Here is an 11,173-nt window from a genome sequence, read left to right as displayed (position 1 = left end):
TTTTAAATCCCTGTAGAACTGGAACCACGTAAGCTAGCGCAATAATTATTTTTGCATATGAAACCGGACGAGTTGTACTTACATTTTATGCCATCAGCTTGTCCTAGGTCACGATTTCCTTCCACATATAGCTTTGCAAAAATTGCATAAAAAGCAATTGCAGCAAACACAAAACATAATATTCCAGAAACACGCTTTGCCGATAAGATCAGCTTTTCATAACACTTCGAACGTCAGCGTGAACTATCGCATGTCCGCCATTACCTGCCCAAAACCGGAAGTGGTGTCATTTTCACGAAAAATGTGATTTTTCTTTTACCTTCAGGCCTTATAAGCCTATACTGGTGCTTTTAAAAGTCATGTTTGACTTTATGCTTTTCTGTATAGTTTCTGGGATGCTTAGAACTCAAATTGCACTGCTGGAAATAGTTTATTTTGATGCATAGGCTGGTTTTTTACAAATTTGCATTATAGTATTTGTTTTTCCTGCAGTATATAAAAATTGGTGTATCTCAAAAATAAAACTATGACGACACTCAAAATAAATTTCCTGTTATTGGAAACTATTTTCAGGAACTTCTTTGTATTTGCAGTTTTGAGGGATAAACCTCTTAAATTTCTCTAACTAGAAATATATGTAAAAAACAAAAAACAAAACAAAAATGATTTTACATTTTTTTGTAGTTTATTGCACTTTTTTGCAATTTATGTAGTTACTATGGACTTAATACATACATATCATTAAATTTGGGCTATAATGGTTGTATTGATATATAGCAACTTAAAATGCTCCCACAAATGGCACTACAGCATGTAAAAATATAAAGATATGCTCTGGCGCATCTAGCTCATAGTTTTCTCTCATGGTTCAGTGTCTGTTCACACAGAAAAAACTAAGCAAACACTAAGTGAACCAAAATAGACCACTACAAACCAAGTGAGAACATTTAGTCCACTTCTTAGTGTGCCTGAGGCAGAAAAACAGTTGTCTTCTGACCTGGTACATAATGTGAATACTTTATATTAGTTTTATAGCTAGCTGCAAGTCTGTGCTTACCGTTTATGTACCCTGCACATCAGTCTTACTGTGTTTACACCAAGAAGGAATATGAACCAGTTTCAATGGAATAAACACTGCAGATGTGAAAAAAGTATTATTCAAGACTACATGTTCAGTTCATGGTGCCCTAAGTAGGATTATCATCATGCATCAACAATCTCTGCACAATCTCAAGAGCATGGAGGAGATTCCAGGAAGCAGTTAGTTACTCTAGGAGATTTGGACAGGGCTGTAGAAGGTCCTTAACCCATCAGCAGGACCAGTATCTGCTCCTTTGTGCAAGGAGGAACAGGATGAGCAATGCCAGAGCTAAAAATTTACCTCCATCAGGCCACTGATGTGAATGTCTCTGACCAAACAATGAGACTGACTTAATGAGGGACCCACATCTTCTTCTGGGCCCTGTGCTCACTGTCTGGCACACTGTAAACCCCAACAGTCCACCTGACTTATAAAGTTTGTGGATACAACAATTGAAATGCGTCACAAAGTTGAAACAACTTAAAACTTTTCTGTTCTCTTAACGATTCAAACAGTTATAATTGTACATGGCTTAGAAGTTAAGAGTAAATACTGCTTTTTTAATTATGATTTTTGAGTAAATGTTTTTTTTTCGAGCTCCGCATTTGTACGTCATGACGTCATGACGTTTTCTCTCTAACCTGAACGACGTTGACAGAAAATTCTGTTCAATATGGCTGCCCTTCTCGAGCGACCGGAGAGCACATTTGGAGAAACTTGTAAGTAAAACGGAACCTTCGTTATGTTTATTTTTTCCGTAAAAAAGCAAGTATATTAATATGTTGCAGCCATTAACTTGTTTTTGAATGCGCCGTTGTGTTAAACAGCACAGACCCAGGTAGTGAATTGTTGTTCGCTGTTGTTCGCGCTCTTTTTCAAACCGATGATATCGTCAGTTTTACAGTTTTAACCGATTAAAACACAGTTTTAATAAGAATTGCACATAAAGAAAGTGTCTTAGTGATATTTTAACGACCCATTGCCAACGCAAGAAAGTTGGCGTTTTTACAACAGCAGCCTCATTGTTCGGCCGGGTTTTTTTCTTCTTCTCATTAGCATCATTCAAAAGTGACTTAGCTAGCAGTGGCAACTTCTATCTTAAGCAGCAGCCTGTAAAAGAAGTAGTTTGTAAGTAGAAGTTCTGTGTAATATTACATGTATCTCACTGATGTATTATGTACTATTGCATAACAATGTGTCTTTGCAAAGATTTATCCCGCAGTTTGGCTTGGTTTTTTAAAATAACTGCAGTGTAAATTCATATGTATTCTGTGCTTCTTTTTTTTTTGCTTTTTTTTCCCCAACTTAACAGAATTTATACATGGTGAGACAATGTTGATTATATGGTAAAAACTTAAAACTAAAAGAGGGTTACTGTTTACCATGACTAAATGGAATGATGGCCTGTGACTTTGTAACATCTGAAATTCTTACCTATGTTTTGGATTGTTGGATGATCGGCCATAGAATTCAAGACTGCACTCAAAGTAAACAGCAGTAATTGTAAGTTTTTTTTTTACCATGCTAAGTGTTTATTTTGTCATGAAATGTACAGTGTACTTTTGAAATTTTTGAAAGCTGTAATGATGGCTGAGTATATAATTATCACTGACCATAATAAGGTTAATGGTATGATGTACAGTGTTTTTATATATGAGACGATTCATTTTTTAAAAATCATCTCCATTCCTTGTTTTATTCATAGGATGATGGCAGTATCCCAAAAGTTCCTGCTGAGAGTTCACCTCACCACAGATGTTGTTGTGAAGGTTTCTCTAACTAAGCGGCCTGAGTCGGTGGAAGAACTAATCACCATACTCCGTGAGAAGCTCAACCCAAGGCTGGACTTTGAGTTTACCTTACAATACGAAGACTCCGACTTTGATGGGCAACTTACCTGCCTACTGGATATTCAAGAGTTGCCGGAGAAGGGCACACTAAAAGTAGTGAGATCTGAAAGTGATGTCAGTTCTTGTGCAAGTTCTGATACAGACATCCTTCCTCATGTGCCTTTAGCTCAGCGTCTGAAGTGTTGGCCTGACACTTTCCCAGTACCTACCTTTTCTTACGAAGTTGAACATCTCCTTGAGGAGGGAAATAGAGCCTTTGAGATGTCTGGAAAACATCTGAAGTTGACTCGAGCCCAAAAGCACAACATCTTGGAGACCATGGCTTCAGTGATGCACACCTTCAAAGCCTATCCGAGTGATGGAGATGTCGGTTTGGCAGCAGAAGCTCTTGTTACCACTCATCCATGTCTTAAAGAGCCTGGAAGTAGGAATGGAAGTTATGGTTGGAAGACCAGTTTAAAATTCAAGATGGGAAATTATCGCACCAAGCTAGCCAGATCTGGATGTGTGGAGGTGTCTGTCAATGCTGGTAGGAGGAGTGTTAACAACCCTGAAGGAGAGCATCCCCACTCAAACATAAAAAGAGCCAGAAGAGCTGAGGTGAACTACCTCCCAAACTTTCCAAGAGGAGAAGATCAGGTCAGTTTGGAGGATATGAGAGTCCAGATAAAAAATGAGGTTGAGAAGACTGAGCCCAACAAAGTAATGATTGAAAAACTGATGCAGACTACCTTCGCACTTCGTCGCCATGAAATTGTTCAAGACAACCCAATGGTAAAGAACTTCTTAGAGAAATGGCCTGCTCTGCGATTTGACTCTCAGGTATCTGTGCTTTGATTTTTTTTTTCTTCTTCAGTTTAACATGAAACAATGCAAGTTCAGCAGATCTCTTCAGATCCAGATAATAAATAAATAACACATAAATAAATAATGGATAACAAACAAAAATATATTTCAGCTTTGTGATACACTTGTGCTTGTGGTTCGGGTCCAATTTAAAGAAAAAAAAATTCATAGGACATCTATAAAGCAAGGTTAGACAGAAGTTGGGCAATTCCTCTTTAATGATAAGATGTAAATTTGGTCAGTAATTTGGCTTCATGTTGGATGTTTTTGTCCTGTTTTATTTTAGATTTGTGCGGAGTTCCACCGAGTCACAAACATTAACCTGCGGAACCAGTTCTACGCTGAACTTGACAGACACACACCACGACTTATGGCTCTATACAGACAGAAGGCTGCACGGACTGGCAAGATATCAGAGGCTCTGCGAACCATCCTGAATCATTATGATCTTCAGGTGAATATTGATAATGATAAAATTAACACAAATTAAAAGTTTCACTGATAAAAACTCAATTTTTCCTTGCTTTGAACATTTGTGTTTTCTACAGATTACAGCTCTGATCTGGTATGTTACTTTAAAATACTGTGTAGGATTTTTGTCAAATGAGTAAGATACAGACTCTTTGTCATAAGAGACAGAAAGGTTGTGTCTTAAAAGAAATGTCTCCAAAATTATGTAGAGTCACATGTCATGCAGTTTCATAAACATGTATTCTCCCCAAAGAATGACACCTGAAAACTTTGTGTTCAATGAACTTTTCTTTTCCCTTTTTAGGAGGCGCCTGATATCAACGTGAAACGCACTGCAGTGCTTCGTGCCCTTCCTGTATACCTGCGGGAGGAGGACCCAGAATTCTTTTAGACATGTAATGTAAGTGTATTTTTGCATCACTTAAATTCTGCCAGTGAGATAAAACACCATGGATTTTTTTAAATACAATTTAATACCCTAGCAGCTACCAAATTGTACAAGCAAAATACCCTCTCTTTAGAAAACCCTCACACACACACACAGGGTCAGGAGCAGGGCACAGGCGTATCACAGCACTTCGGCTACGCTGCAGGTGGCCCCAAAAACAAGGCTGAAGTCAAGATTTAGTTTCTTTTTGACATAAAGTCATAAAATAAAAAATGACTTCTTTTTTTTCTTTTTTTCTTTTTTTTTTTTTAGAAAAATAACAAACATACTAATTATGTAATGCAAGAAGCTAACGCGTTAATGTACATTTTTCAAAAAAGTAGAGTACCCTAACCCGTTACAAAGTAACCCACTACACTGCTGAATTTTTTGCTAGATTACAGGTCTTGCTTGTCACATTCTCTCAAACCAACCTTACTTATTGATACTGTGTCTATTCCAGGCGGACACATTGGATGAGTCGACCCTCATTGACACTCCAGTTGCCCTTCTCACAGTGGTTACCGACGGCGCTTCCCAGACCAGTCCATTTTACTTCCTCAAGCATGGCCATTGTGGTGGAAGGCGACTTGGTGATGCGTGATATTCCCAGATTTGCAGATGCATTTGCCTTATTGTTTGGTTTGATCTATGCTCTGCATTTAGACTACCCCAGGAAGCTCGTTCACACATTTACCTTTGTCCAAAAAATCTTCATGGGGCTTGTTGACGGCAAACCTCTGAAACCCTGCCTACATGCTCTTAAAAATGATTTGTTGCTGAAAGAGTAGTTCTGGAAGGAATATAAGGCAATGTTTGTTAGGACATGCACTCTGTTACTGAGCACTTTGTTTTAAGCACTTTATTTAAAGCACTTTAAGTTTACTACAGACTTTGGGTGGATTTAACTCCATCAGTTTACCTAACTTTGCTCTGGTTATTTGGAAGATGATCATCTTTATTTGTACCCATTTTATAAAATTGTTTTTCATTTCTTTTTCAAACAAAAGTGATTAGTATTTGACTTTTTATTTTGAATTTATGTATTTTGAGAAAGATGCAATTAGGACTGATGTTGTCCTTTGTGATTTTATAAAAAGACATGTTCTACATTGAATTTATAATGCTCACTTTATGGTGCCAATGTCCATGTTAGTGGTTTTATAAAAACACTAAGTGATGTTTTTACATTTCCATAAAAAATGTTAAATAAACAAAATGTAAAGTAAATGAATTTCTCTAATTTTTTTTACTAGTCTACACTCAAACATTTAAAAATAAATATCTTTTAATTAATAATCATATAATTTGCGTTTAGTTTGTAATATAATTGCATTGTGTTGGATCAAAATAGTAAACTACAAAAAACACAAAAATATTAAAATTAAAGTATATAGTTTTTAAGTAAAGCTCAATTAATAAAATAAAAATATAATTTAAAATTTTTAAGTTAACAATAAATACAAATTTTGAGTACCCCATACTTAGAAAAGATGAGTTTGTGTACTTAAAACTTTTGAGGTAATCAGTTTCCACAAATGTTTTAAGTTCAGTCAACTGATTCGGGTTTACAGTGCACCGTAAAGCCTGACTGGCATTTGTCATGGAATACCAGAATTGGCAGGTCCACCACTGGTGCAGTGTGCTTTTCACAGATGAGAGCAGGTTCATCCTGAGCACGTGTGACAGACATGAAAGGGTCGGGAGAAGCTATGAACAATGCTATGGGTCAATGATGCCTGCACAGACCTCCACAGGCTATGCAATGGCCCCCTGCCATCAGTGTTGGGGAGTAACGGAATACATGTACCGCCGTTACGTATTTAAAATACAAAATATGAGTAACTGTATTCCGTTACAGTTACAGTTTAAAAAGGTGGTATTCAGAATACAGTTACTTTGTTGAAATAAATGGATTACACTGCGGTACTTTCCTGTTTCATTTTGTCGCGGGTCAGGACTGTTTGGTTTTGTTTGACAGCTACGTTCTGTTGTTCCAGGCGGCAGCGTTACGGTTGCCATGGTTACAGGGCGACGCTCTCTCTCTCTGTGTTTCCTGGGTGAGAGAGCGCCTTTTCGTTGTTGTTGTTGTTGTGCTAAGCTAACAGGCAGAATGCTACAAGCATAGCTCTAAAGAATGTAGCATCATGGGCAGTGTAGTCCGTGTTGCAGGGAGAATGGACTGCCATACACGTTATGGGTCTGTGAGCGCGAGGAGGGAGAAAAAGGGGAGTGGAAAGGTACGAGTTGTCATCGAGCAAAAACGGGAGCTGGAAGCATGTAAATATAATAATAACCACTGCAGCCAAGAAGAGTGCCTGACGAGCCGTTGGAGCAGCCTTTCAACGCCTCTCTCTGTATCTCGCAAGAAAAGTTGACCCACACAACAAAGTAAAGCTATTTTTCGGCTACAAGCCGACAGGGACCCCGCCGTATTAGTCAGAGGTCCCTTTACTACAGTTCGGAGTCGCGGACCTTCAGTAATAGTAATAAATCACAGCAATAGTACATTCACGTTGTTGTAAAAAGCATGATAATTAAGTAATCCAAAGTATTCAGAATACGTTACTGTCATTGAGTAACATAACGGAATACGTTACAGAATACATTTTGGGGCATGTATTCTGTATTCTGTAATGGAATACATTTTAAAAGTAACCTTCCCAACACTGCCTGCCATTAGGTATCCTTGGACCATTGTCAAACCTGGTGTAGTGGGTCCTGGGTTCCTCCAGTTGCACACTGTCTTACCTCATGTATTGAGGTGATGTTGAACTTGCCACATGAGGCTGACATTGCCGGGCCTCATGCAGGCAGTTCCTGGAGGATAAAGGAACTGATATCATTGACTGGCCCCCATGCTTGCCTGATACAAATCCAACAGGTCACCTCTGGGATATTGTTTTATCATTTAGTCCATGCAGGTTCCACCTTACACGGTCCAGGATCTCAGTAATGCATTGGTCCAGATCCGGGAGGAAACCCTTCAGGGGCATGCACTGATGTTGCCAGGTGTGTATACAAGCAAACCACTGAGTACCAGTTTAAGTTGCTGCAGTGAAAATTTGGCAAAACAGACTAGCCGGTCACATCATTAATTCACTTTGATTTTCAGGATGTCTTTGAATTCAGCCCTCTGTAGATCAATCATTTTTATTTCCCATTTCACTGCAGGGCAACCTGCTTGTGACAAATAAAGCTTTGATTGATTGATTGATTGATTGATTGATTGATTGATTGATTGATTGATTGATTGATCAGCACAGATATCCAGCAGGACTTTTTCCCATTAAGATTTGATGTGTTTTCAAAGTGTTCCTTTAATTTTTCTGAGCGGTGTACAACGCCATATTCAAGTTATAAGCAAGCTGAAATTAAACATCCCTTGTTAAGAAACAGTGTAATTTCACAATACTCTGGTTGTGTCAGTTTTGGTGTTAGTGAGGCTGCTTGGCGCATTTGAACCAACCTCCAGCGCTGAATAATACAGATAGAGAAGCAGATTACAAACTATCCAAACATGGAAAACGCAAACCAGAGACTGTCTCTTAATCCCAGCAACACATTGAGATGGAAAACAGTGGATAACGGCGCAGAGACAAATAAAAGCTTAATCTAATAAGTCTGACTCGCTTAGGCCACCACACACAGTACACTGCTGCTGTACAAACAGGCTGAGGTAATCATGTCTGTGCGTGTGTGTGTGTGTGTCATGGCCTGAGAGGCCGTGCAGCACCAAAGCTGCCCTCACCATCTGGCCTTGGCAAAATGAACACAGTGTTCCTCCACAGTCTCTCTCGCTCTTTCTCTCTCTACCTCGATCGTTCGCTGGGGGATTTGATACTCATCCACCCAGAGAGATTAAGCGTTTCCATATTCCAGTCATATTCCCCAGGTTGTTTTGCTTTCTAAAAACAGTGTTTGTGTGCCAACATGCTTGGTGGATGGATGGGTGGGTGGGTTAGTAGCCAGGCAGAGAGAGAAAGGGAGGCCGGGAAATGACATGAAAAAAACATGTCAAATCTGGGTTTAGCGCCAAAACCACACGAAGGTGAAAAAGTAGGCAGACTGAAGGTCATGCTGGTATAATGAGTGTAAAGGTGCATAAATATAGCAAGTGTACACATCCTGAACTCCGTGGGATACCCGCAGGGACCCTTAGAGGTGTTGAGAGGGTGTCTTTTCATGTGTGTGTCTTGTGCCTCAGTCTCTAAGGTTAGATTCACAGTTCACAAGTTCAGGGACTTCCAACACTGCGGAATAAATGTGACGCCACACATCTTTGTGTCCCCAAAGCGGCGAGGACCTTCCATCAACCTACACCCGTTCTCCATTCTGCGACCCTTAATCCAAGTCAACACTTCTAAAAGAAAAAAAAACATCATTTCAGGATAACAATTTCCACATTAGGGGATTTTCTCATCTCTGTATCCTTGTGAGGACATTTGAAACACACACACGAAACCACAAATCATTTGACAGGAGTGTAAATCCACAGCTCCCTAAGAGGCTTTACCAGGAAAGATCACACTTTCATATACTCCTCTGTTCCCCTCCCTTCTTTTTCCTAAATACTTGTTTGTTGTTGAATTCAGAGAAGACAAACGAGACATTGATCACTCTTACTGAACTGAGGATGTGTGAAGATTTCTGCACAGTGAACCAGTTTTTTTAAACAGCACTTAAAAACAGAAAAGGACACAGACTGATAATAAACAGCGCACTCTGCTCTGCGGTCTCCCGTGACAACCGGGGTTAGCGTTCGCTCACATACTCCCTCATGCGCTAAATAATTCAGGGAGGACAACAAGACTCACCCCATCTCAGGTCTGAACCTCCTGCTGTGGTTCAGCCCTCACACACACACACACACACACACACGCACACACACTAAAGTGTATTCACGCTTTCCAGCAAAGGAGAGCAAACCCATCCAAGGACACGTAATGCTACTAAATATTCTATTGTCTGGAATGGGATGTTTTCCTTTATTCAAAAGAAAAAGAGTGCTCATTACTGAAAAGTGTAATGGTGATGAAAACCAGATTGGGAGGCATAAGGGAGAAGACATAATTACATCAAAGGGCTCCAAAGCAGAAATCCAACGTTCGACACAAACACAGCGAACAACAGCAGAGTTCAGTCCTGCAGTGTTTTTGTTCTGACACCCTTTAAAGCTGTATATTTATCATGAATCTTCAACAGCAAATTATTTATTCAGTCGCAGAGTGGCTTTCTGTGTTTTTTGGACACCTATTGTCGAGACTGATGGAAGGATTTTTTTCTTAATTAGAAATTATTTACTTTCGCCCATTTCCTGTATCCAGGAGGGACTCGAAGGCAAATGCAGGAATATTTTGAGAATGCTGCCAGGAATACTGCAGGGCTAGTGTGCTGTAATCTAAAACTTTAAGACAGAAAAAAATTCAATGTAAACTAAGAGATCTTCAACCACTTACTGTATGGGCAGTCATACTATCATGTCTTTAAGTCCGACATCATTAACTGTTTCCGGGTCCAAACTCTGCTTTTGGTCCCAAAGTCAAACAAACGCTGTGGCATCACTGCGACTTACAAAATGTCTAAATTCTTTCATCTGTAATAAAATGATCAGTGTGGCGATATGAGGTGTAACAATTAAGTTTAACATCCAGGCATCCATTAAAACAGAATTTATGAAGTTTAGCGGAGTTAGGAGTTAGCAGGGAGTTTGGTAGTTTCCATCTAAAGATTATATACCATGTTCTGACTGAGGGATTTCTGAAAAATGAAAACGTACAGCTCTGCTATCACTTCCGTCATAAATGATGACAGAAAACTAAACAATAGTGACATTTGTAGGGTTACTGAAGTTACATCATCACTTAACAACATAGCTGGACTGGCCATCGGGCATACCGGGCATTTGCCCGGTGGGCCGCTGCCGATTTTTTGTTTTTATAGGCCGATCGATTTTTTTTTTTTTTTTTGGAAGGGTATAAATAATGAAAGGTGTTGGATTGGCCAATTGGTCATGATCGACTCTGGGCTAGACCAATTACAGCCGAGGAGGTCGGATGCACCCGCCCTCTTGTTTAGCAATCCTATAACCAGGGGTGCCCAATCCCGGTCCTCGAGAGCTACCGTCCTGCAGCTTTTAGATGCATCCTTGTTCCCACACACCCGAATCAAATGAATGGCTTGTTATCAGGCCTTTGCCAAACACAATGGCATGCTGAAGAGGTAATCAAACCATTTGATTCAGCTGTGTTGGATTAGGGATGCATCTAAAAGCTGCAGGATAGTAGCTCTCGAGGACTGGGATTGGGCAGCCCTGTTATAGACGAACTAAAGAAAATGGAGAACAAAAAAAAGGAAAGGAGGTGCAGAAAAAATTAGGGCCAAAAAGAAACAAGCCCTTCAGGCAGACGCTGCGAAATGTGTAAAAATAACTGAATTGTTTGGCGGTAGCTATGGCATAGCTTCCACAGATTTAGCAACATCAGCAAGTGGTGGAGG

At 39.6% G+C, this 11,173-nt stretch overlaps 1 pseudogene across 1 annotated transcript; it reads left to right on the top strand.

The window, feature by feature from the left end:
- Nucleotides 1–1,719: 1,719 nt before the first annotated feature.
- LOC146644319 (uncharacterized) lies at nt 1,720–6,309 on the top strand (annotated as a pseudogene). The gene is made up of 6 exons (XR_014909371.1): nt 1,720–1,800; nt 2,549–2,584; nt 2,787–3,753; nt 4,064–4,231; nt 4,553–4,648; nt 5,139–6,309. The product of XR_014909371.1 is annotated as an uncharacterized LOC146644319 (transcript).
- Nucleotides 6,310–11,173: the final 4,864 nt, after the last annotated feature.

This window comes from Rhamphochromis longiceps, linkage group LG22 (assembly GCF_057381845.1).
Source record: "Rhamphochromis longiceps isolate RC_006_pf linkage group LG22, R_longiceps_female_GT1.1, whole genome shotgun sequence".
In the NCBI taxonomy this organism is placed as follows: domain Eukaryota; kingdom Metazoa; phylum Chordata; class Actinopteri; order Cichliformes; family Cichlidae; genus Rhamphochromis; species Rhamphochromis longiceps.
This window is presented reverse-complemented; position numbering and strand designations above follow the sequence as displayed.